General features: G+C 41.0%; 1 long non-coding RNA gene across 1 annotated transcript in view; it reads left to right on the top strand.

Annotated features, from left to right (window-relative positions):
* The first annotated feature begins 10,520 nt into the window (after positions 1-10,520).
* The window catches only part of LOC122806631, a 37,041-nt gene continuing 20,631 nt past the window's right edge, over positions 10,521-26,930 (top strand). Inside the window, exon 1 of the long non-coding RNA XR_006365529.1 lies at positions 10,521-10,656. This is a non-coding gene — a long non-coding RNA (uncharacterized LOC122806631). The remainder of the gene's footprint in view (positions 10,657-26,930) is intronic.

Here is a 26,930-nt window from a genome sequence, read left to right as displayed (position 1 = left end):
CCCATCTTCCATTTTAGGGCAAGGGGAAGCTAGAACTCATCCCAGCTATTGGTCTGTGGGGGCCGAATCAGTCTCTGCAGTTTTGGTTCGGAAGAGACAGCTAAGGAATTTTGCTTGGAAGGTTTGTCATCAACATCACATTCAATGTCCAGTTCGTCAGTAGGCATATTGTCTATTTCTAAGATCTCCTCTTGTATAACTTCACTTTCTTATTCCATAACGGCATGACTGTCCTCAGCACTATTTTCTGAAGTTTATATAGCAGGGCCTCCATCAGTATCAGGTTCTGTAAGAGGCACAGAAACATTACTTAGTCTATTGTTAGGTCTGGGCTGCTCAAAATGACAAGGAATGAATTCCGGTGCATTTATATTGAGATTACAGCCCACGGGGTTTTGAACATCCTCATAAAAAAAAAAAAAAAAAAAACACTGAAACCCCAGTCGTCATCAGTGTCCTCCTCTCCTTTAGCAGGAGGGAGCATAGTCTTTTGAACATTGGAGGGGGATAGTTCCATTCCACCTTAGCCTTCTGGATCACCTTGAGTTAGGCTTCCGCTGAACCATTCTGGGTTCTAGATTCGTGAGTCTGACTGATTTTGCCAAAGGCATTAAGTTGTTGCGGTGCCAGGTTTTAATGGGTCCTTCTTTCCCCTCAGGCCAAACTTGGTAGACATGGATAACAGGTAGCTGAGAACAAATTATGTAAATATAAGATCCCAGCGGTCAGCTAGATTATGCTTTCCTTGTAGTCCCAAATTTCTCAAAATAATTCTGTCCTTTGGCTGCAAGTCATGCATCTTTACTTTTTTGCCAGTGAACCTTGTTTCACTGATGTCTTTGTCCTGTTGATTTTTCAGCAAGCTCATAAGCCTGTCTGAGGTTCTTCTTGAGCATCTACACATAACTGCCATGAGATCGCACTGGTGTATCATCAGCTGCGACTCCAAAGGTGACATCAACAAGAAGACGAGCTTCTCTTCCAAACATAAGGAAGTAAGGCGAGAATCCTGTAGCATCATTTTTAGTACAGTTGTAAGCATGCACCAATGTAGCTACATGTCTACTCCATTTACTCTTTTTCTAAGCAGATAGTGTCCCCAACATATCTAGTAAAGTTCTGTTGAAAGACTCAGGCTGAGGATCCCCTTGAGGATGATAAGGAGTGGTGCGGTTTTTTGGACTCCCAACAGAGTGAGTAGTTCATGGACAAGCTTGCTCTCAAAATCACGTCCTTCATCAGAGTGTATCCTTTTTGGCAGGCCATAGTGTAAAAAGAACTTCTCAACTAGTAGTTTCACCACTGTAATAGCTTTCTGATTGCAAGTGGGAAATGCTTGAGCATATCTGGTATAGTGGTCTGTCACCACCAGCACATTACTAATCCCACCTTCATCTGGTTCATTGTACAGAAAATCTATACAGACCAGTTCTATGGGTCCACTACTTTCCATTTGACCCAATGAGGCAGCTCTGGTCAGCAGAATCTTTCTCTAACTGCAACAAAGACATGTACAACAATAATCCTCAACATCTTGCTTCATGCATGGCCAGTAGAACCTGTCTCATACCAGACCCATAGTTTTGTCATAACCAATTTGACCATGTTCATCATGCAATGACCGGAGTACTACTTCTCTATACTTCTGAGGAAGCAACAATTGCCATTTTTCATCACCGAGTCCACTTGGAGATCTCCTATACACTAGTCCATTCTGCATCTGGAGTCTGTCCCATTCTTTGGCCGAAAGTCTTGCCAGAGGATGAATATCCGTGCGAAGCATATTAACTTGTTTCTTCTCTAAAGCAGCTACCACCAGCTGACCTAAGGAGTCTTCTCTTTGATCTCTCCTGAGGTCACTGTTACTCAAAGCTGGTGGCAATGAAACCTGCAAAGTGACCAGATTACAGTAAGCGTGGGGTATGCTTGCTGCAGACAGACCCAGCTTCTGGGCCCAACATTCAGTGTGTTGATAGCAGGTTGCAATCTGACACATAACTTTCACCTCTGGCGCTGGAATTTCCACCCACTCATCGTCAGTGTGTAAATCTCCCTGAGGTCTTCTGGACAGACCATCAGCATCTCTATTTTCATGTCCTGGGTGATATTTCAAACTGAAATTATAGTTGCATAGAGATGCCATCCATCTGTGGCCTGTAACATCTAGCTTTGCAGTGGTCTGGATCTATGTCAGAGGATTGTTGTCAGTCTGCACTTCAAATTCAGCCCCATAGAGATAGTCATGCAGCTATCCACTATGTCCACTACCACTCACTTTAAGGCAAGGAATTCCAACTTGTGTGCAGGGTAGTTTCTTTCTGTGGGGGATAAACTCCGACTGATAATAGCCACAGGTCTCAGCTTCTTGTCATACTCCTGGTAAAGATCTCCTCCTAAGCCATCCCTGCTAGCATCCACATGTAAAGTGTATGGCTTTGTTGAGTCAGCATATGCCACCACAGGGGCATGTGTGAGGCAATACTTAAGCTGTTCAAATGACTCTTTGCAGTCAGGAGCCCAACGACTCTTGATGAGTTCTTTAGAACCTCTCGGTCCCTTAGGTTTTTTTCACAAGGATATCTTCATCTGTTTCATCTGCTTTCTCATCATTTCAGAGCAAATGGTTGAGGGGTCTTACTATCTTTGAAAATCCTTCCACAGATCTTTTATAGTAACTGCAGAACCCCAGGAAAGATCGCAGCTCTGTGATAGTTTTGGGTTTTGGGTCTGGGCCAAGATGTCACCGCTTCATCTTTGCTGGGATCTGTGGATATTCCATTTGCAGACACTCCATGTCCCACATAGGTCACTGAAGGTTGGAAGAACTTGCATTTGTCCAATGACAACTTCAGGCCTTCCTTCTCAATCCTGTCCAATACCTTCATCAGTCTTTCTTCGTGCTCCTCTAGGGTCCTCCCAAAAACAATGATGTCATCCAGGTAGACTAAGACTTCCAGGAGATGCATGTCTCCCACTGTTCTTTACATGATTCTCTGGAAAGTTGACAGTGCATTTGATAAACCTTGAGGTAGGCGATCAAACTCAAAAAATCCCAAAGGGCTGATGAAGGCAGTCTTCTCTTTATCTTCTGGGTGCATAGAGATTTGATAATATCCACTCCTTAAGTCTAGCACACTGAACCACTTACTGACCACCAGGAAATTTAGAGCATCTTCAATCTGGGGAGTTGTGTACTGGTCTGGAATGGTCTGCTGATTCAGAGTACGATAGTCAACACACATGTGAATTGACCCATACTTTTTCCTGACAACAACAGTGGGAGAGGCATATGGACTTCTTGACTCTCGAATTATCCCTGTGGCTTTTAGTTCTTCCAAACATTTTCTTAAGTCTCCAGGTCTCCTGGAACTACTCTTCTGGAAAATTCCCTGAAAGGCTGGTCCTCTTTTACTCTTATTTGGTGTTCTGCACTTTTTGCACAGCCCACATCTAGTTCACTAGTAGAAAAACAATTTTTCTTTTTCATTAGTAGTTGTTTAACTCTGGTTAGCCACTCAGGGGGCAAGAGACCACCTCCTATATCAAGATCTTCCAGCTTCAGCTCGTTGGCCCTGCTCTCATTCCTTGCCAACACAGAAGCAGGTAAGGGAGTGGCAGCATAAACAGTTCCCAAATGCACTTGTGAACGCAGGACAAAGGGAGTACTTCCTTTATTCTTTAACCCACAGGCAAAGTGTCATAAGGATGCTTTAACTTGTTCACAGGCCAAACTTCTGGGACTAGTTCCAGCCCCAGTGGCAGGTAACTTTCTGGATCCGTATCCATCATGAGATGAGAGGAAACTGTTTGTCCACACATCCTCACTTTGGCTCTCAAGCAGGTGACCTGACCAGGATGAATTATATGCTCTTTCCCAGATACGGTCCACACATGACCAATTTCATTTCTTACTATCCTTCTCCCTTTGAAGGGCACAGAAAACTGTTCTCAGGAGAGGATGTAGTGTTGGGTGTTCCTGGGTCAACTGAGGCATTAGTATTCTTCTGACGAGGTCAGTATTTGTCCCCACTAAAATAGATGCTGAATCCTTTCCTTTTGGCCTGGGGCACACAACAGCGAGTGTTTCAAATACTTCTGTTGACCCAACAACTGAAGTGGAAAATTCTAACTTGAGTGAGAGATAACCATCATAAGGGAACTTCGTGTCACGTAGCCCCCAGATCTCCAAATCTTCTAACTTTTCAAGTGGCAAATGCTTTAAGTATTTTTGGTAGAAGTCTCTGTACAGAATAGTGATTTGTGCACCAGTATCCAAAGTATCCAACAGTGCTTTACTATACACTCCTATTTTTACTGACACGACAGGGGACGGTCCCAGTAGGCCACTGGGTAGTTTCTGTTTCCGGTGCTGTTCAGCTGCACAGTAGTAAGCATGTGGTTGAGATACCACCGGTTGACCTCACCACTTTAATGGACAAGACTCTTGCTTAGTAATGCTTTGCAGTGTCAGATGCTGAGATTTTTGCTGAGATGGCTTTCCAATTCAGTTGTTCACCTCAGATGAGCTAGAAGTGTGCATAGTAGGTAGTTTCTCTTCCCTATTACAAGGGTTTGTGTGGAAAGGAGATCCAGGATGCTGTCTCTTGATGTTAGATTTTATGGAGCTCTTTGTAACTGAGCACTCTGCTGGCTCCTTCACTGAGTCCCTTTGAAGTTTCTCTCCATTGCACTAGCCAATAATAGTTCATTCACTTTTTTCAAGTTCTCCACATTAGGACACTGTCACTTTATCTTCCCTGCATCCCCACAGCGAAAACAAAATCCAGTAGGAACTCTGAACATTGGCTGATTCGGTTCTTCCCTGAGTCCTTTTGTGGAGGTTCTAGCTGATGTATTTCTCCCATCAGCTAAAGTTACCATGCCTTTCTGCAATTCTGCAACTGTCTTGGTGACTTGAGCTATGGCGTTGGTCAGGGAAGACACCTGAATCTGCAACTGTGACACATCTATATCGCGGACACTCTGGGCACTACTCCTGTTTGAGTAGTGAGCACGGCTATAGGCTCCTGCTGGTGTTCACTCACTGTTTTGCTGTTGAACACTGAGATTTGGCTTCCAACAGGGCTTCCTCTTCCCTCACTTCTTTAACCAACTGAGAATAAGTTAGAGTCTCTTCCCTATTTCTTATCCTCATTTTCCACACAATGGGGTCCATAGCTTGAGCTCCCTGTAAAATGTGTCCGATCTGTACTTGGTCAGCTACTTTCAGATCCACCCCCTTCTTTAGGATGATCTGGCAGAGCTTAATGTAATCAGTTTCTCACCAACTTCTTGGTATGTATGTTCAAACTGATACAGTAGGTCAGCAGCCTTCTTGGTCCCTCCAAATACATCCTGCAGTACTCCTAAATAGTCCTTGGCCATGCAATCTTGCTTACCCATCCTTAGGTTGTGTATGGTATCCACAGCTAATCCCTTTAAACTTTCAGCTATCCGCTGCTTCTTCTGAGATTCTGGAATATCCCATTCCTCTAGGGCTTGTGAAGCCTGATCCATCCAAGATTCAAAATCTTCCTCTCCCTGAGGTGTAGGCTGTTTGCCAGAAAAGAAAAGCAATTTGCGGTAGCCAAACCCAGTGAATGGCTGTATAGGCTTTAAGCATTTTTCTACAATACTTCCCAAAGCATTCAAAACTTCAGGCCCTATAGTATTTATGGGCAGTGAAGCTGCAGCTTCTGGTGTAAGGTTCTGACCTCCTTGGATAGCTTCCACAGGTATTTTCTCTGTTGCTGAGATAGTGCACTTCTCAGGGATTACCACACAGACTGCACTCTCACCTGAAATTTGTACACTCGAAGGGATGTGCTCATACACTAAAGGACTTTTCCATTCTAATAAGGCCAATGTGCTCTGCTTGGTGGGGTCCATAGTGCTGTCTAAAAAAATCCACGGTCTATAACTGGTAAGGATTCTGTGACTTGATGTATTTGCATATCAGTCCATGTGACCCCTGGCAACACCAGAAATAAGCAATGCTCTGGCTGAGCATTGTGCTGTTTGCACCACTTAGCGGCTACTTCTGGGTTCATGTTTCTGCTGGATTTGTTTTCCACATGTACAGGGGGATAAGGTGGAGTCCAAGGCAGTACAGGCAATCCCGGACGAGCCCCCAAATGTAGCACACCCGCAGGTGTAGCTGAAGATGATATGGGTTCCTTCCTAGCTGACTCTGGTGACACCCCTATTAGGCCCAACACACCAAGGTGGCAAGAATGACAGGTTTTATTCTAGGTGACACATCTAGTTTAAAAGGCAATAGCACAACCACAAACAAATTATTTAAATGGTGCATCAGTTAGCAATAAGGCAAGGTGAGATATGCATGCAATGAAACCATACAATCACCCTCTTCCCCAGAACTCAACAGAAAAAGGTCTTAACATTCAAACATGCACAAACAAGGCAAAATCAATGAGCAGTAAAGCTTTATAATGCAGCAATACAAACACTGAAAAAAATGCAATGTCATTGAACAATGAAAATTTATAATGCAACAATACAAATATGAGAAAATGCAATGTCATTGAGCAGCAAAATTCTTGAAGGCAGCAGCACTAACATGAGCAAAATGCAATGTCATTAAGCAATACTAACACCTTCAACCCCCTTGATCAATTCTAAACAGACCAACTATGAAACACTCTATTATACCCTGTCACTGCCCAGTGACTACTTACAGTCTTGCTGCCGGCATGATGGGGCCCAAATTGGAGCTCATATGGATCACAGTTATTTGTAATCCACAAAGCATTTAGGGGGAAATCCACAATCTTATAAAAATATAAAATGATGGCCAGAGCTTCTCACCACTCTGTCCAGAATATCCTAGTGACCAGGCACTGTGGTTCCTCTGATGATAAAAATAAAAAAATCGCCTGCCAGAACTCTGGTAATCATCTATGGCTTCTCTGTACTTGGCCCAAAGGAACTCCTTTTCTTGCTGAATCATATACAGGCGTGGAACTACTGGTTTCAGACTTCTCTCCTGATTCCACAAAACACCATCATCCAGGATTTCGGCAAAAGACAGACACAATCTGCTACTTCACACCCCTGTCCCAAAGCACTAGAACAGAAAATCCAGTCATGCTGCAATGCCCTTTTTCCCTTCAGCTTCCTGTTTCAGTTTTCCCTCCTTCAGGTAGGGTTCAAGACTCCTCTTTCACTTTCGAAATTGTTTTTTATATTCCTGAAAAGAGCTCTGCCTTGTGGAGTAATGCAAAACTACAGTCTATTACTTCTAGAATGAAATACAGTTGGAAATACATTAGCATTATCCAATTAAAGGTCACAATGGGTCCTGGCACTCAGTGGACAAAAGACAGAGAAACTAATCTTGGATAGGAAACTGGTGTATCACACTCACTCACATGGCACCAGTTCATCATCTGTGGTGTGTTTTGGGAATGTTGGAAGAAACTAGAACATCCAGCAAAAAACCTACATGGATTCAAAAAGAGCATGCAGACACCAAAAAGCTTCCCAGCAGAGAGCTAAACTGGTGAAAGAAGTGCTGCAAGATAAATATTGTGCCACTGTGCATCCCTAAATTAGAACTGAATTTGTATTTTATTTTTATTAAATTGGCTTTTAATCAGGTGTGTGTGGATTTCTTGTAGCTAATTTAGTTGTTCCATTGCCCATACCTCTCAACAGTACCTTATTATGAGGAATGTTCATAGCTTAGTGAATTAAAAAGTCCATGGCTGGGATTCAGAAAGGCTAACATGTCCATTTCCCCCTCATTGTAAGCCGTTCTGATTCTTAGTCTTTTCTACTGCTGAGGTTTACCAGTAATGGGTGCTTCTTCATGGATGGCAGTCACTAGTAGAGCTGCATGCTAATATGCCAATCTGGGGGAATAGCTAATGCAAATTAGCAATGTACTCTTCCCTGAAAATGCCAGTGGTTCCTGATTTTACACAGTCGACTGATTCAGGGAATCACTTGGCAGTGAAAATTTTCATTGTTCAAAGAAAAAAAGTGAAGGCTGTCAAATATTATTTCCAGTTTGATTACTGGGGAAGTCCACTGGGCCCAAATGACCCATTTTCAGTGGAGGCCCGGGGAGAAAAGCTCCAAGATACATAATAAAGATACAAAGATACAAAAGTATAAAAGATACATTATATAGAACAGTTTACAAATATGTACATTCAATGTCACGCATAATCAACAAAATTCATTGTGGTTGATCTTAAGGGTTATACTATACAGATTCATTTGAGCAAACACTCTTATGTTGTAAGTGTGGAAACACTCTACATACACACATTTAAAGTAAATGTGGAGACACTTTACATGTACTCATTTAAAGTGAGATGCTATTTACAATATTTACAAAGTTGAATCGTGTGATAAGTAGCTATAGGAGTTGCAGAGAGCTTAGATCCACTCATAGGAAAATAGCTATGGGAGTTAGAGAGCTTAGGAAACTGGGAGAAAACCTCCTGGGGGCATATACTTAGAATTAGGTAGGGTGAAGGCAGGTACATTTCCATTTAGTGGACGGGTGTTTGGCACCTGGCATATGACAGTTACCTATTCACTCCTATGAAAACAGTCACTGTGCAGGATGTTCAGTGATGATGTGGGGATGCGGGGCTGCATTAGTGTGTGCATGTGTATTAGTGCATGCATGTGTGTGTCCAAATTTTTGCAGAATATCCAGATTTTTGCCTCTTATATTTGGCCAGTTCTTCAAAAAATTTGATTTTTTTCCCAACAAATCACTGAAGATTGAACTCACTAAGTAATGATATATATTTGAGTTTCAGACTTTATATCCTTTAGAAAATGCATGCTAACATAAATCATGTTATTCTAGCAACTTAATAAGTTTATAAGAGCAATATTTAAAATCTGTCTCTATCTTTGGGCCTTTGTCCCCCCATTATTGTATGTTTTGTCCAGATTTCTTGCACTAAGAGGTTGACAGGTATGTGTGTGCATGTCTGTAGGGGCCAAGGTTGCCAGATGTCCCTATTTGAGCGGGACTGTCCCGGGATCAGCAGCCTGATCACGAGTCCTGCACTGCCGGTTAAAATCTCGGGGAAACAGCCTCCGGTTTGTTTTTTCTGATTGGCCTGTATACTGGCATACGGACCAATCAGAAATCTCTAAACATGGAGCTACTTGTGTTTAATGCAGAACTACGATGTTCTGCATTAAGGACCTTTTTTTTTTTTGTCCCTACCTGGTCCATCGGAAATCTGGCAGCCCTGGTAGGGACATAAATGAAACTGCATAAGTGTGTGTGTGTGTGTGTGTGTGTGTGTGTGTGTGTGTGTGTGTGTGTGTGTGTGTATAGATGGGTGATGGAGTGTGTATTTGAGCAAATGGGTGAGTATTTCAATGAGTGTGATCGACTGGGGGAGTGGCTTGTTGTTGTTTGATGATGTAGGTCATTGAGGGGTGCTTTGCCAACACAATGCATAGACTACTAGGGAGGAAACAACCACTGTTGGGTCTGACAATAGTAGTATTAGCAAGAGTGTGATGCCAGTGCACTTGATAATGAGGTTTTTCTCATTGCAGTCATAACTGTTTCTGAATCCCATTTTTTAGCATTGTGCAAACCAACCTACACTGCAGTATAGGCAATGTCTATGAGTGGTGAGCATTTTTCTGAATTCCACAGAATGTTCTAATCTGCTCTACAGTGAAATGATTTGACACACATTCATTGTTAAGATTTTTTACTGAATCATGTTAAATCATCCAAATAACTTTTTAAATGTATAAGTAGCACATTTTAGGCATGCTGTGAACTTTGTTCTTGAAGTTATGTTAGAAAATGTTCAACATTTTACCCATTTTTGTGCCACATAATACCTCTCAACTGTATAGATTTTTGCAGAATGACCGGATTTTTGTCACATATTTTTGGTAAATGTTTCATAAAATGTTTTTTTGTCAAGTTATTGGCAAGTCATTAAAGATGAAGACAGAAAATAATAACAGACATTTGAGTTTCAGACTTCATACACTTCAGGACATTCATGCTAAAGCAACACCTGTTATTTATTCTATCAAATTTCTAAGTCTGTAAGAGCAATATTTAAAAAGTGCCCCTATTTCTGGGCCGTTGCTCTAAGAGATTGAGAGATATGACCACATTATGAGAGACAGTATTTCAAAGTTCTGAATGTCCCCAGGGAATTTGTTAGCCAGTAAAACAACTTAGTTTACAGAACCTTATGCTTGAAGATTCAAAACACATCAAATTACTTTACAGATTATTGAATGCTCCACTGCTGCTTAAAACTGTAGCACAAGCATTAAAGAAGTTATGTTTGGTATTTGTACCAAAATCTGCGTACTAGACTTAGGCAACACTACTTCTGTATAAAGCTTTTTACTACTGTAAGACAAATATGTCAGCCTATTGTTCAAGCTAGCTGTGGTTGGGGGAAGTCTGTTGTAGCTGTACTATTTTCCTGTTAGAATTTTCCTCTGTTGGTTCAGTGACTCATTACCTCTACAGCAGTAGGGTGGGGCAGTTTTGGAGAGGCCCACTGGTGATGTGGCTGGTATTGTGGTTACAAAACCACACCCAGGAGTCAAAAGATTTCACAGCACAAACCAAGTGTTTAGTACGAAACAGGCAGCAGGAGAAGCAACACTAATATTAAGGTAAGCTATATGAGAACTTTATTTGTGCTAATCTTTGAAATGCATTTACTTTGTGTATTGGTTCAGATATTTGCATTCTTTGTTGCCTTAATAGGAGTGGTATTGATGTAAAACAGCAGTGTTTGTATGTAGTTTAATGAACAGACATTTTTTTCTGCTCTCGTTTTGTAAGATAGTCTTCCTCCACTGCAGCAAGTTAATTGCAGTTTTCTGTTCTGCATCATCCTAAACTGTGAGGCTTCTTAAGAAAAATCCAGTAGTAGAAAGCTGCCTGGGGCAGTTGTATGGAGGTTTCATATTGTTAAAGTCTGAGGATCCTGTTAAGAAAGGGTTAGCGAAGAAGTATGTATATGATTCCTGAGAGAACACTGATTCTTTTGTGTGTGTGTGATGGTTTTTGTAGTAGTAGTTAACACCATATCTCTGCCGAGCTTTCATTTAGATGGACAGCAGTGTGTTCTTCAGTGTAACACTTTAAATTCTGTTCTAGTTTTTTAAGTTGTTCCATCATAGCTGTATGATTCCATTGTACAGTGCTGCTTTGTATGGGAGAACTGCAGCGGTGTAAGGACATAAGCTAGGTCTTAGTTTTGGACTTGCTCATTTAAGAAAATGTATAGTGTACAGTTCAGAGATAAATGGTCATCGTGCTGCAAGCTCCCCCTGCTTGCTTGCTCTCTGCGTTTCATTCAGAAATGTGCAGGCTGCCACGCCTTGAATCTGTTCTTTTTGCTATGGAAGTGGGAACTAATTTGACTCTGCACTCTTGTCACAATATAGTGACAAATGTCTCAACTCTGGTTGTGGAGTACTTATTGAAATTACCTTTGTAATGGAGCTTTTTGGCACACTGTTTGTTTTTATCAGGGTATTACCATTTTGCTGTTTGCACACCAGGGTTTAATCAGTGCTTTTATAATATAAGAGTCTAAATAACATGCCTCAGTTGATGTGCTCTTTTTTTTCATTTATCTATTTTTTGATTTATTAACTGACGTTTGTTTACTGAGAGAGAAAGTCAGTTGGGCCCAAAAAACACACTTTTTTAAGTGTAGGCCTGGGGATCCACAAGACAGAGATTTTATTGGTAATTTAAAACATTCAAAAATTGTGTGCTTGGCAAAAGATATGCAATATTAAACAGAATAGAGGGAATATGCAATGTATACAGAAATCAATTTATGTATACATTTTTAACACATGAATTATTGTGCAGTTTTGTGATGAGCAGTTGTATGTAGGTACAGAGTCCCAGCCCTCCTAGAAGATGCAGGGAAGAGTAGAATTGTTATAATATTGGATAGTGGGTATTAATGGATGGAAAGTCAGCATTTGAGGCATTATAAGGTCAGTAGAATTTGATATCTGTCCTCCTGTAGCTAAGAAATGAGCAAGAATAAGAAACCTACCCTTTTTTTCCTCTCCATGTCCTAGACTTTAGCATGGTACTGGTCCCAATGAGAGATTTTATGCACTTTGTCTGTGAGGGGAGGAAAAGTCCTTGGTAAGTCGAATTATAAAAAATGTTGGTGTAAATAGGGGACAAGTACTGGGAGATGATATGTCATAGACTTTTTTTTTTTTTTTTTTTTTTTTTTGTAGGTAAAGTGCTCCCCTGCCCCCCCTCTATCTTTTGCCCATAGGACAGTAGCATTCTTGTAGATGGGAACTTGAATGATATATTCTCCCCCTAGTATAGGGGATTTTTTTTCTTTTTCTCCCAGGAAACTTGAGACGCATGCCAAAAGTGTGTGAATGTTGTGTTCATTTGACCGCTCCCTGTTGTAAAAGCAATAGTAAGGATGTTGGCAGACTAGCCCACCCACCTCCATTTTTCTACTTTATGATGTGCTTACGGAAGTGTTTGCTCCCTTATTTTCCAAAAGTGCATTTTTCATTTAGTTTCATAGGTTTCCCTGCTTGTTTCTCTTATAGTTGCATTTGTTTGTGCAGCTTGGTTCTAAATTTACATGCACTGATGCCAGTAGAGGTGTTTAGGAAGGGGAATGTTGAAAAGTAGCAGCCTACACTGTAGCTGCCACTGAAGCAAGATAATTGTTTGGTGTCCAGGTTCACAAATGGGCCTGGAATTCAAAGTGTGTGTGGTGAAGTCAAACAGTTGCCCTTTGTGGACAGTGACCTGACTTTCACCTGATTAATGAATTGATTGATGGAAGGAGTTTGGAGTCTCCTGTTTTGGGGAAACGGTGGTAGGAAAGATGGTTTTGAGAGGCAGCTCAGATTTCTATAACTGAAGCTTGCTAGGCCAGGATAGGGGGATTTAGAGACTGGAGTACAGTGCTATACTAGGGAGAAATAGTTATATGGGAAAGGTGGTGAGGAGAGAGTTGTCACTTGCTTTTCAATGAGCCTGTCTAATCTTCACCCAAGCTTGCAGCTGAAGTAGATTCACTTGTTTCCCAAAATGAAATGTAATTTGATGCAATATATTTGTCAGTGTAAGCTGATTTACTGTCTTGGGTAAGGTTGCCTTTACTTTCCAATTCTGCTGTAAAAGTTTGAGGAATATGGCATGAAGAGGACAAGCGCTATAAAAAGTTTACTAGTTTAATGTTAAGTGCAAAAAAACTGTGACCTTTTTATTGAAAAGCGCTCTGTAAACCTGTCTTGCATCCATGTTGCTTGATATGCTCCTGAAGCATTAGTGTTTTATTACTTATCGAGATGGTTCGACTGGGATAGTGCCAGTTTTCAGCAGAGGCCCGGTGAAGTTTTTGATGCATGCTTTGTGCATTTAAGTGTAATTTTAGTTCTCTTTCCCTAGTAACATTTCTTTGTTTTTATAGTAGATGAAATGGGATACGGTAAGTGTTTGTAATCTGCCCTGGTATGCTCAGTCAGAGGGAGTGATATGTCAAGTGGTTAGTTCAGAGGGCAGTGAGCTGTTAAGCTGCTCCTTGCAGACCAGAGTTTGATTCCTTCTACCTCCATTTGCCTTCTACATTACTCTGAGCAATTCCTGTTTAAAATAGTGCTCCAGGGTTGCCCATGAAAAGAAACACTTTTTTATCTATTGGGATTACCTGTTTGAAACTCTTATAAATTTGGTAGAGTAACTGTGGTGGTGGTGCTGCGGTCGCGTTCTTGCCTCACAGTAAGACGTTGTCCCGTTCGATTCTTGGCTAGAGCGTCTTCTGTGTGGAGACATGCGTGAATGGGCGTACCTTCGTTGAAGATTGTGCATCCGAGCTGGCAACTCGGCACATAAAAAATCTACTGCCAATCATTAGCGGACCGGAGTTCTGCTGTGGCGACCCCTAACCAGGAAAAGCCGAAAGACACCACAACAACACACAACAACACATTACAAATAAGCCCTCCAATAGGGCATAGGAGAGCAATAGGTCATAGAGTACTAGCCTCTTCATAAATAGGCATGTGTGTGGTTGGGTGGGGGGGGGGTTACCACTTGACAATGCACATGGTTTTAATGTGCATTTCCAATAAGAATTGTCAGCATTTCATGGCAGAGTAGACTTGCTGAGTTCTTCCCCCTTTTTTTTTTTTTTTTTTTGACTATCACTCTTCTCCTGAGTTCTGAACGCACTTGGTCTGGGGCCTTAGGACAGGGTCAAGAGCCAAGCCATATTGGGGGGGGGGGTTTATGCAGTGTGTAAGGGATTTAGAAAATGTACTTGTGAATGCAGTTACTGTACTTTGTGCGTAGTCTGGACATAGATTTTCATCCCTTTGTGCTGCCTGTCTGGACAGCTGCTCATGCTAGGTGTCTGTGGACCAGGCTGTTTCTGTTTACAGGATGGCCATCCTAGTGTTGGCTAGCTCACTGTAGCCTCTAGCATCTGGGATATACCTCAAAACCTGGATGTTCTGGGTGACATAAGTACTTCTTCATGAGGCATGTGGTCCAATAGACCACTTAACAGCCAGCCCAGTTTCCCAAGAGCACTCTGTTAAATTGCTCAATGATGCCATACCTCTCAACTTAGACCAGAAAATATGGGCAAAACCATAAATAGGGAGGGGGAGACTACAGGCCCTAAAATTGGGACTTTGTTAAATATTTTACAAACTTTGAAAATTGATAGAATAACAAGTTTTACACTTACATAATTTTTTTTTTTTTTTTTTTTTTTTTTTTTTGAGGGGGTGTTGCTTTTTTGTTCAATCCGTAGTGATTTACCAGCAAAACTCTTGTTTATGAGAAATGGGCTAAAAATGAGGCAAAAATCTGGATGATCTGTACAGTTGAAAGGTAAGTCTTTCTGAAGAAAATGGAGGTTGAGGGGAATCGGACCCTGGACTACAAGAATTGCAGCAGAGAGTCGAGGGCACAAATGCGTCATTTGCCATACTAATAGTCTGGGCTTATTCCTCTGGCAAGGAGCAGTCAGTTGCAGGCTTTTTTTGTTCATTCTGTATGAACACTGTTTAAGTGCAGGAAGTTAATAGTTCAGTTCCACACTTTCCAGTAGGTGTTGCCAGGTTTTCTGCAAACAATACAGTTTACTTCTAGAAAGTTAATCTTCTGCTTAGATTACTGTTATGGTATCTCCCACCTGGGACAGCCTGATGATGCAAAAGCCTAATGATGTCATGCTCCGTATGTCACACTTATGCTCCCTGCACAGAACATAAGGCATGAAAGACCACTACAGAATTGAACTGCCCTATTAGAGAACAGTCTCCGTAGGACAAAGGAGTCCATGCATATCTAGAAGGGGTGGAGCAGAAGGAAATGGGGATTCCCTCACCCAAAAAGGGAATCTAAAACAAAAACTGTAACAAACAAGGGGGAGTTGGAGGGAGACTGAGTGAAGACCTCTTGCTGTTCACTGTTGCAGTATTCTAAACAGGAGGGAGAGTAAAAAGCTCAAATGGGGGGGGGGGTGGGGGGGGTGGAATCCTGAGAAGAGCCCTCAACAAATAATATAAAATGGTTTTAGCGAAACTTGCTCTGGCCCTAGAAACCATATCCAACTAATAATGCTTAGTAAAGGCATAAACTGAAGACCCAAGTAGCAGCTTTAAGGATTGAATTGGCATCCAACCCCATAAAGAAATCACCAGAAGAGGCAGCAGCCATAGTGGAATGAGCTCTAGAAGAAGTAGACCAAGATTTGCCATGAAAGTATAACAAAAATAAATGGCCTTGGACATCCAGGAGGAGATGGTTTGCTTAGAAATGGCTAAACCCAATGTCCTGGGATGAAAGGGAAGAGAGAGCTGATCAGACTTGCTGTTCTCCTTTTGTAAATCCACGGTATGCAAGATGATCTCGCTAGCAGACTGAAGAGAAGGGAGGGGGGTTTTGTACTGACACCCCCACTGAATTGGTTAAAAGCATGGTACCAGACAGTGTTTACTAGTTTTGGTTAGAAAGTCTTAAAACCCTGAACATGTCCTCGGGGTTTTGATCCATTTCAGGTGCCTCTTTTCTATTGCCCACAGTGTCCGCTGGAGAGTGAACAAGTAAGGATGGAAGAGACCCCTTGTTCCTGTGTTACCTTAGACAGTGAGGTAAATTGTGGTGGTGGCTCCTGGCCAGGTGCAGGGGGAACATGTTCTGTCGTGGCCAAAAGGGAATTAGCGGGATTTCTGGGGAGTCCAGCTGAATCTTCTGCAGGACTCTTGGAAATAGAGGAGGGAAAGCATAAAGAAACCTCCCCTTCCAAGGAAAAGGGCGTCTGTCTTCTATGCCAGATGACATGGCACTCTGGAACAGAACAGGGGAAGCTGCCTGTTCAGAGGGGAGGACAAATCTACCTAGAGAATACCCCATTGACAGACAATGTCTAAAAACATGTCTCTGAAGCATTAATTCGTGAGCCTGTATTTTGGACCTGCTCAGAGTAGTCTTCTAGATTAGGCAGGATACAGTCCCTCAAAGCACAAAGAGTTAACGGAGGTCCACCTCCCAAGCCTGAAGAGCAATACCTGCACAGAGTTTTGTGCAAAACAAATGTTTTTAGTAACTGCACTGTCATGTGCCAGTAAGTTTGTGTGAATCTGTTGTGCATTAATAGTCTAAGGAAAGAAATGGAAGCCTTTTTTTATATAAAATAATCCTTGTTCTGTGGTACACTACACACACACCAAGTGTGGGTAGCTGGGAATAATTGTGAGATGGGCAGAAAGGGGCTTTGTGGGCCTGTGTAATGGGCAATGCAAGCTGTGAAAATCATGCCTGAAAATTGACTTGTGTTCTAGAGTTGGTTAAGTACTTGCGTAATCTTGTTCACTGTGCATGTTTTAAGAACTTTCAGATTTAAGTTGCTTGCTTCAAGCTGTCTTGCAACTAAACTTCTTCCTGGCTTTGAAACTGCTAAGGGGGTGGGTACCAAATTTTTAAAAGGCTGAGGCTGCTGTGTTAGGTGGGCTGAGTTTGTGGTATGCAGCGTTTGAATTTCAGTACTAATGTTCCCTGGCCTGTGGTATGCAGCCCGACTCCCTTGATTCATGTCTGATGTTCTGTTTGCTCTCTTACAGTTAACACTGATGGAAATCCCATGCTTCCTTTGCATAATGTGTGGGATGACTCACGAGTAACATATTGTTCCCTTTGTTGCTAAGGCTTTCTCTTTATTTTGACATTCCATTCTGAGTCAGTAACTGGGTGTAAACCTGGCAGAGGTTGAGATTTGTTGAGCCAGATTAACTTGCTTTAGCATGCTTTTTGTGGTAAAGTTTGGAATTTGTATTGGATCATTTCTCTAGATCATGACTTGGTCTGAATATGCAAAAATACAAGAGTTGTACTATGTCTTCACTGCCACTAGAACACTTTTTGTATTTGTGTGTGAAACTTCTTTACAAGGTGAAATCTGGCATAAAGCCCAAAAAAGGGTGAAGCAGAGGCCCAAAATCTGACAAATGTAAATTCTTTTAATACTAAAACTGAGGTACTATGGTGTGGTGCCACTGTATAAAATGGGATTTAGGGCTGTAGAGAACATAAAGCCAGCTCTAATCCTGCTTTGATGTGGATTTCTTAAACTCGTGCAGGATTTCCAGAGATTGCCATGCAAGTTTGTTTTTGTTATACCTAAACAACCATGGTTTCACACTTCTTAAACCTACCATACTGCCTAAAACAAAATGCAGTTAAATGAGCTTCTTGCCCATGTGTGCCATTTTGATGCTTTCTTGTCACATATAACTTTACAAGACTTGAAGTTACCCCCACCCCACCCCAATTTGCATACAGTGTTTCATCTGCAAACAGACCTATGGATAGTGACTAAACAACATACATAGCATTGCAGCAATGGACTTGACACAATGTAACTTCTGGCATGTGTGAGCCTGTACACACTTGTGGATGCCAGTCGACTGATTTGAAGGAATGAGTAATAAAAATGAGCTTTTGCATATTTGTATGCCTTTATACAAGATCATGGTATAGCTGGGAGTGAGACTAAAGTTTACCCTCTAATCCCTGTTGTATTTAAATTGACAAATTGCAGGGTACAGGGAAGCTTAATCCCCCTACATAAAATATAGTGGGTGGGGCTTGTACATTTCTATTGGTGAGTTTCTTATGAATGTAGTAGTAACTGCTGCAGTAGTCATTTTGTTCAAACTGACTGCGGCTCAACCTAGAGTGACCTTCAGAATGCCTACTCCATATTTGCTTTGCTGCTTTCAGTCATGCCTTTTTGCCATGAACTGGAGAAAAATGTGACTTTTACTTGCGATTTGTTTTAGCTGTTTAAAGGACTATCACTTGTTCATATATGTTAGTACTAGGCTAACTGCTCTTGTGAGCCATTTTAAGCCTAGCCAGTTACCCCATGTGAGAATCAAACTCTGCTCTTTGTGTCTAAGGTCAACACCTTATCCATTATGCCAATCTTGTGTGAGTGCAACAGTGATGGAGAGCAACAGTGATGGAGAAGGGATCCCCACCCAGGGCAGTCTTGACACTTTTTTTTGCAGGATGAAAAAGGCTGAAGATCTTGTATGTGCCATACATCACATGCACTCCCCCCCCCCCACACACACACACACAATGTTGGGCATAAAAGGGATATGCAACCAATTTGAACCGACAGAAGTTAAGGCCTTTTTTGCCAGTTGGTCTGACAGCCTTGTTGCTGATTTAGCAACACCCAGATGCTGTTGGGATGACTTTCATCCCAGGTCATTGGATTTGTCTGTTTCTAAGCAAACCATCAGCAGTTTCCTTTTGTTGTTCATGACTGTCTACTACTGCCAGAGAGCTTATTCCATGAGGGGTGTTACCCTTCTGGTGACTTCAAGGGGTTGGACACCAATTCATCCTTGTAATGCCTAGTAAAGGTATGCACTGAAATAGCAGCTTCAAGTTGAGCCAGAGCAGTTTTTTCCAAAACCCTTCCACCTCCCATTCTCTCCCTTCTATACAATAGTACATATCTTGTTATGGGATGACATTACACAACCATTTTTTTTTTTGTCCTATTCTCCTTTTCAGTCCACTGATCATTCTGGCAGCATTCCTTTTGAATTCAACCACCTGATGTCCTTTTTCTGTACATGGCCTCTAGAATCACACTCCATATTAAGGTGTGGCCTGCTTTTAAGGCCTTGTAGAGAGCAAGCATGACTACTAACCATGTGAATATATCACAGGATTATGTTTGTTGCTGCTTGTGGCTGTCTGCTAAGTGGCTCAGGAGACTTGAAAAAACACCCCTAGTCCTTTTCCTGCTGGGCTGCACTTCTGTTCCACTTCTAGCTGATACCTCGCATGAGGGTTGCTGTGGTTTAATGCAGATTGTATCTCTAGGGCTGCAACTAACTTCTATACACCAGGGTTGGTGACTGTGGCCTAAAGCGCTCTGCATTGAACCTCTGCTGCCACATTTCTGCCTGTTCAGTCTTTGCAAATACCCCACCCCCAACTGCACTTTTTTTCCCCACTTTATCACAAGATAAAGCGGAGGTTGATGCTGCTGTGTTCTTTTGCCAGATATGTGACAAATGGTGCTAGAACTGGGTCCCCCCCCCCCCCCGCCCTGAGAACTGTAGTGGTAAAGTTTTTACTTTCTGACATATATTTTACTTTTTATTGTAACCCAGTGTCTTAATGTAGTTCAGGTACCTTGTTTTTGGTTACCCCCCCCCCCAACAATTGCTTATTCCCTCCTTTTTATAGGGGGTAGTGGTCCTATCCACCAGTTACTATTGCTTATAGGAGTAGAGTTAAGTTCCTGAAATCCATGAGTCCTTGATTGTCCCAAACATGGATACAGTTTGACTGATGCCCCTTTTTGCTGCAGCCCTGCATTTTGGCAATGAACCAAGAATTTGTAGTGTAAAAATGCTCCACTTCACCCCCCCCCCCCAAAAAAAAAATGCAGTTGCTCATTTGTATTCCAATCCTCCTCCATCTCCTTATTAGCCAGGGATCTGTTAGTATTCCTTGGGGGGGGGGGTCTCTGTTAATATACTGGCCAGATCTTTTATATGGCAAGATCTGTACTCTTCTCGTATATAAATATGCGCACAACTATTTCTTGGAGATCATTTAGGCTGCTTATTTGTTCTCTCGTAAATGTGATGTTGAAGCTTTTCTTCCTGGGCCTCTGCTGAAAATGGACATGTATCCAGTCGTACTTTCCCAGTTAACAAATGTAAAATAAATAATAAAAATATTCTGCCATAAGAGCAGCCAGTGGTTTTTACCAGGGTGGTAGACTGCAAGGAACCCATTTTTAGCTAGTGCCTGGAAAGTCCGGCTTCAAAAGTATGTACATTTCACTTAATCACATGTATACAATTAATGGCCACAATGACTCATAGTATACTTGGTAAAATGTATTCGAGGGTAGTATAGGCTTAAATGGGGGAGTAGAAGCAGGAGTGGTGTAAGGCTTAAGTATTAAGAACTGTCTCTTATGTCTTGTCCAAAAAAAAAAAAAAAAAGTGTACTAAACAACAATGAGATAATTACTTAAAATAGCAAACCCAAGATTTGAGCTTTAATGAGCTAGAGGTGGAAACTACATTATTAAGACCTGGAAAACAGGCGGCATTAATTTTTGGAGCTTAGATGACAACTAAAATGCAAAGAAAAACGTCACTGGGACCACCTAAACACTGTCAATGACAGAAAATTTAAAAAGTGTGTGGGGAAATTTCTTAAGATGTCTGTAAAGGGCATTCCGTTCATCTTTTTACCAATGTCATAACTGTTGATTTTGTTCACCCACTTTGTTAAAAATGTTTAAATCGCACTTAATATAAGGGTAAAACAATGGCCTTCCTATGTGGAACACTAACAGAATTGGAACCTGGGTCCAGATTGTTCTGGACTACAGAATTGCCCAAGAGTGGGGTATAAAAACACACTCTTTCTTCTCTTGACTTCTATAAAGATTTCTGTTAGGAAATCCTGGGGATAACCCCTCCTTAAAACATGTCAAGTAACTTGGCACATTCATTAATGAATTGTTCTTGGCTAACCATTTTTGCCAATCTGACACACTGGTCCTTGACAATAGCCTTCTTTTGATGCATGGGGTGCCAGCTCTGATTCTACACTTTTTATATAGAAAGTCCACACACTCAAATTCTTATTTGCACTTTCAGAGCTGGCTGGCACCCCATGCATCAACAAAAGGCCTTAGTGTTAGAGCCAGTGTCAGATAACAAGAAATAAATAGCCAAGAACAATTCATTGATTATGCCAAGTTACTTGACATGTTAGGTTACTAAGGAAGTAAGGATAGAGGATTTCAGGATTTATGGAAGTCAAGAGAGAAGTTTTTTTATATGTCCCACCAATTCAAACAGTGTGTCCATAGTCCAATTTGGACCCAGGTTCCAATTTGTTGGTGTTTTATGTGGGAATATTAGTTTTTATATTTTCCAAGTGTGATTTTAACATTTTTAGATTGTGTATCAAAAGGACATTTTCTCTAAAACTATGAAAGAATGTTGCCCCTTTCTTCTGTTGGGAAAATGTTCAAATGTGGTCACCGTTATCCTTGAGGGTACGGAATGTTTTGTACATGGTTATGGTAACATTAAGCACAGAAAAAAGGTTTAACTGTGACGGGGCATCTTGTGTTGCATTATGCCAATGCTGTACCTGTTTTTATATTGGTAAAACCATCAGACAGGATTTATCAACATAATTATGGCATTGGTAAAAAAGATGAACAGAATGCCCTTTACATACATCTTGAATTTTCTCCCACACTTTTATTTATTTTTTTTTTTTCTGTCATTGACTGTGAGGTGGTCCCTGTGACATTTTTTTTTCTTGAATGTTTGGAGCTTAGATGGCAACTAAAATGCAAGGCTGCCTGTTTTCCGGGACTTGATGATGGAATTTCCATCTCTAGCTTATTGAAGCTCTTGAAGCTCAAATCTGTTTGCTAGTACATTATTTATGTTTTGCCCTTGTTTTGAGTGGACAGGCGCTAATATATATAATATACATTTTATTACTTTTTATGGTACTAATTCATTTTGTGTTAATTTATTGGGTTGGGGTTTCTGGGTATATATGCTGACGTGTATGTGTTTTTTACATTCTGATGTCCAGCCATTTGGCAGATGAAAGTGCTTAATGTATTAAAATGTTTGGCTCAATTCTGCAGCTGAGCTGCCTTTCTGTTTTACTCACTCTTCTAAACCAATTAGTTGCTGTAATGATGAATACAAAAGACTGAAAAGTTTGGAGGTGAAGGATACAAGAGGGTTAAAGGAAAATGTAGAAAGAGCTAAGTTGGGAGCGAGAAGGCTGAAAATAACCACAAACTTGGCTTGCAGTCCTGCTTCAGCTTGCACTGTAGGACATTGGTTCAAACATTTGGCATCTAAAACGACATAGCTGATCTAGTGGTACAATATACTGTTGGAATCTGACTTGGGTTGGCTTTTGATACTTCCCAAAAATTCTTATCTTTATAGGCATTTACTTGGATACTTAAAAGGTTTGTTTTGTGAGGTCAAATGTTGAGGTCAGTGGTGGTGACTTCTGTAACTTGATGATCCCTACACAGGTGGCCAATATTAACTGTTCATGTAGTTATAGCTTTCTCTGGATGTCTGTCATGTAATGCTTCTTTGCTCCCCAATACTTAATGGGGCTTAGAATAAGGGTATGGATAAGGTAGATTTTTAAAGGAGTGCAAATGTTGCTGATGAGGTGCACTGTGTGTGTGTGTGTGTGTGTGTGTGTGGGTGGGGAGTGAGCCAGTCAAATTTACATTGTACATGAGCTGTAGCTCTAACAGAACTCCTAGAGGCTAAATATTTTCAGGATTGGCAGCTGTGCCTGCTCTGTCTGAGCAGTACTTCAGAAAATTGCCTTGCCTGAACTGAAACAGCTTTACAAGGGGCAGGACTACAGAAAATGGCTGGCATAGGAATGCATAAGTGCTTAATGGGGGGGGGGGGATTCCATCATGCATACTTAAAAAAGGGGGGGGGTGGACAGCCGCAGCTACCTGATCATAGGGAAGAGATGTCTTGCATAAGAATGGTGTGATATACCTCCAGTACCACAGTGTGCTTTCTCGACCTGTTCATACAGTAGCTACGGAGTGCTCCATATAATTGTATGGAAAAACATTGCCTGCATATTGACAGCAAGTTGTAGAAAAGTTCTCCAAATACCAGGTCAAAAAGGGTAGTGGGGTGCTACACTGTACTTGGGAGTACAGCAGCAACACGGGACGATCCTTGGCAGCATACCACCTTCTTTTCACTTTAAGACTGTAAGTATTAATTTAGAACAGATTGCTTTTTTTCCAGTCTTTGATATCTGCCTTTAGTATTTGATCAGCATGGCCAGTTGTCCCTCCTTTTGCTCTTATATGTACCCTAAGCACCCTTGAGTTCCTAACTACCTTTCAGCCTTTGCCCTTATGTTTGCCTTTTTGCTAGATTTCTTCTGTTGTGCCTCCTTCACCCTTTTCCCTAATTGCTGTGCTGTACCATGTTTGCTTTTATGAGGCCATACATGACGCCTGCAATCCACCCTTTATTCTTTGGTATCTGGCTTTATTGCTCTGTCAGCACTGGCTTTGTATTGCTCTGTCAGCCGTAGTCTTGTCTTGTTTTCTGAAACTTCTGTTGACTTGCACAACTTTTAAATTTTTCTTTCCAATTTTGGAATTGCCCACACTTGGCAACTGCCTTCTGTCGTACAGCTTCAGTAATCCTGCTGACTCGCATAATGACTTGGTTCAAAGGTTGGTACTAGGCTAACTTGCCCCTGTGGGCCATTTTAAGCCTAGCCAATTACCCCATGTGAGAATCAAACCCTGCACCTTGTGTCTAAGGTAAACACCATAACCATTATGCCAACCCCTGTACAGAAGCTATTCAGGCTTAAAGCCTGAAGTACAATATCCAAGAACTTCAGTATCAGACTGCCTCAAAATCGCTCCCAAGTGCGTATTTTTATGCATTTCCTTCAAAATGGTGAATGATGGGGCCTGCCTTGGTAATGTGATCTTACTTTCATTCCTTCTTCCCAAAATACATTTCCAGCCCTCTATTACTCATGCTAGATTTAAGGAAGTGGTTGTGGTCTGTCATTAAGATAGTGGCAGGACCGTGAACCACTCATCTCAACGTATCTTCTGAAACGGCGCTACTTGTGTGTGGTGTCAAAGTAAAACATTAAGCAAAATTTATTAGAATGTATAAATTAATAATGCTTAACACTGTTATAAACAAAGAATTGTATGCACCTATATTACATGTGTATATAAACTACATGTAGAGAAAATGTGTCTATACTGGAGAACTAGATTATATGCCTGTGTACTTCATGTCCTCGGCAAAAACAAATCAAAAATGGAATTTTTTTATGGAACTGTTGTCTACACATTAACGTGTGTGTGTGTGTGTGTGTGTGTATATATATAAATATAAATATAAATATAAATATAAACTGCACAGATGGCAGCAGGAAGGACCTCGGTGAAGTAGAGATGTAACATCAAGCAAGATAATAGTGCTGGAACACCACATTTCAGAGTTTCCTTGGACCACCAAACTTGAATCCAGGGCAAATCGTAAATTAGAAGAACAAAGGAAAACTGTTATACAAAGAACTGGTATAAACAAGCTTTGGGAATATGCCGTAGAGAGCTGACAGCATCTGTGTTGCATGTTTGTAGATCCGAAAGGAGAGTATTAACTGAAGCGGTGTCTGTGTATTGTACTCTGTATAATACAGTAATAAGACTAAATGATCACAAATAGTTGCATACTTTGGTATGCAAGAAACAGAAGGCAGTATATAATTTTTCAATGGCGGTCCACAGTTGACTGACCAAATAGTACGTTATGTTCCAATACAAATGTTTGCCTCCTTTTTCTGCACAGTCTCCCATAGCAGAAGAGTGCATCTCTGCAGATTCTACAGGTCCTGCACTTTCACACAACTGAATCTGCCAGCTGTTTGACCACTTTTTGGGAGAATCGGCAAGGGACTCTCCACGCTTTCTCGAGGGAAGACTTTTTATCACCTTCCACACAAACTGGTAATTCTCTTTTTATTTCTTATTCTTCAACATGGATGCCATAAACAAAAGAACTGTGAAATGTAAAACTACCTTTCAGGTAGACTAATGACAGTCCAGCACATGTATGGTCAAGATTTAAAGATTGGTATAAACAGAACTGTACCACATAACTGTACCACATGCAGTACTTGATTAGGTGGTTTGTCAAACTGCAATGGTAAACAACCAGATGTATTGTGTCCTGTCACCACATCAAAAATGTTAATTTCAGAGTTACAGTATCAGTCAAGTCAGTTTAAAAAAAAATATTCTGTACCACTTGCTAGTGGCATAAAACCACTACACGTTACAAAATGCATAACTGACAGGTTCATTGTGAACTGACAAAGATTTAATAAATGTCTAAGAGTGAGGTAAAGTTCACACACATGCAAACAAAAGTGCAGAAGAGCTTTAAAGTCAGCAGAACAGAATACTGGCAAATATAATCTGGTTAGTAAAGTTAAAGCAACAGCAGTTAACTACACTGGTTGAAAATTTACGACATACTATTCTAATTTTAGAAATTGGTTAAGCCTACATAGCACAACACTTTCATTCAGTAAAAGCAAGGCACTTAAATGGAGATTTTCAAACCGTTCAAATAAGTTTTGGGATATAAAAATCAAATAAGAGTTAAAACGCAGTAAAGACATGATGTCACAAGACTGACATGCATGTATTTTTTTCTTTTCACCTAAAGTGCAGCAAAAAGCAGACAACAGCAGATGTAAATCATGTAAATATATTTTTAAGCATGTTAGTTAAGCCAATATCTATATATTTTTTTTTCTTCCCCTTATTGTATTTTTATGATGGCATAAAAAATAGCGCAGACTCCAGCAAAAACCAGTATTCAAAAGCAATGTTATGCATAGTTGAGAATTACAACTACATTCTAATATCAAGTTGCAAGTAATATTAACGAATGACTGAAGGGGCAATGGGAATAAAAGGGGGGCTGCAAATGACATAATGGTGGCCAACACAGTTAATTTGTGATTTTTACCTTGTGTGTTGTCTGTAAGATAACTGGCCAACATGCAAGTTGGGTGGGCTCAGATAAGGCTTAAAGGTCAACAGTGACCAGACTGAAGATCTGGAAGATGACTGGAGAACCACAAGAGTTCAAGGAATTACTTGGGGCTCCAGTACCACCTCCAGGAAGAAGAGCAAATGGGTGGAGTCAATGGCAGCACTTCCAAAACAGGACTATAGAACAGATTGTGCCAGAGCCAAGTATGTAAGCAAGGTACTTAAAGCTACTGTTGGACTGCAGAAGTTTAGGAAGTCCTCAAAGTGCAGGAAAATGTGGGAGATGAAAGAAAAAGTGAACCAGGCTAAGAAGGAATGTTGGCTGGATAAAAGTGTTTTTTTTTTTTTTAATAGCAGAGCCAAAGCTTGAGTCACTCTACCAGCTTCTGGAAAGGGACTGTAGCTGGCATGAAGTCTTAAGTTGCAAGGTAAAAGACCAAAAGATATAAAAGCTAATTGGACTGCTTTCATAAGGGATGCTAGCAATAACCTGCTCACCAGTCCACAGGAAATAAAGGCAGATGGAATGAATACTTCCAGCAGCTTCTGAAAACACCAAAGTCGTACTGACCCAAACACGCCTATGATGAGATAAATACACACAGTTATAGAACATAAGATTAGTTCAAATTCAGATCAGAATGCAGCACAACTGACCTGATTGCAGTGAAAGAAATAGTTGAAGCTAGAGATGAGGGAAGAGGACAACTGGGCATTCCTAGACTTGGTACATGAAAGGTCCCAAGA

This window comes from Protopterus annectens, chromosome 7.part0 (assembly GCF_019279795.1).
Source record: "Protopterus annectens isolate FY-2018-M chromosome 7.part0, PAN1.0, whole genome shotgun sequence".
Taxonomy (NCBI): domain Eukaryota; kingdom Metazoa; phylum Chordata; order Ceratodontiformes; family Protopteridae; genus Protopterus; species Protopterus annectens.
Note: the sequence above shows the minus strand (reverse complement) of the source record. Positions and strands in the feature narration are given on the sequence as shown.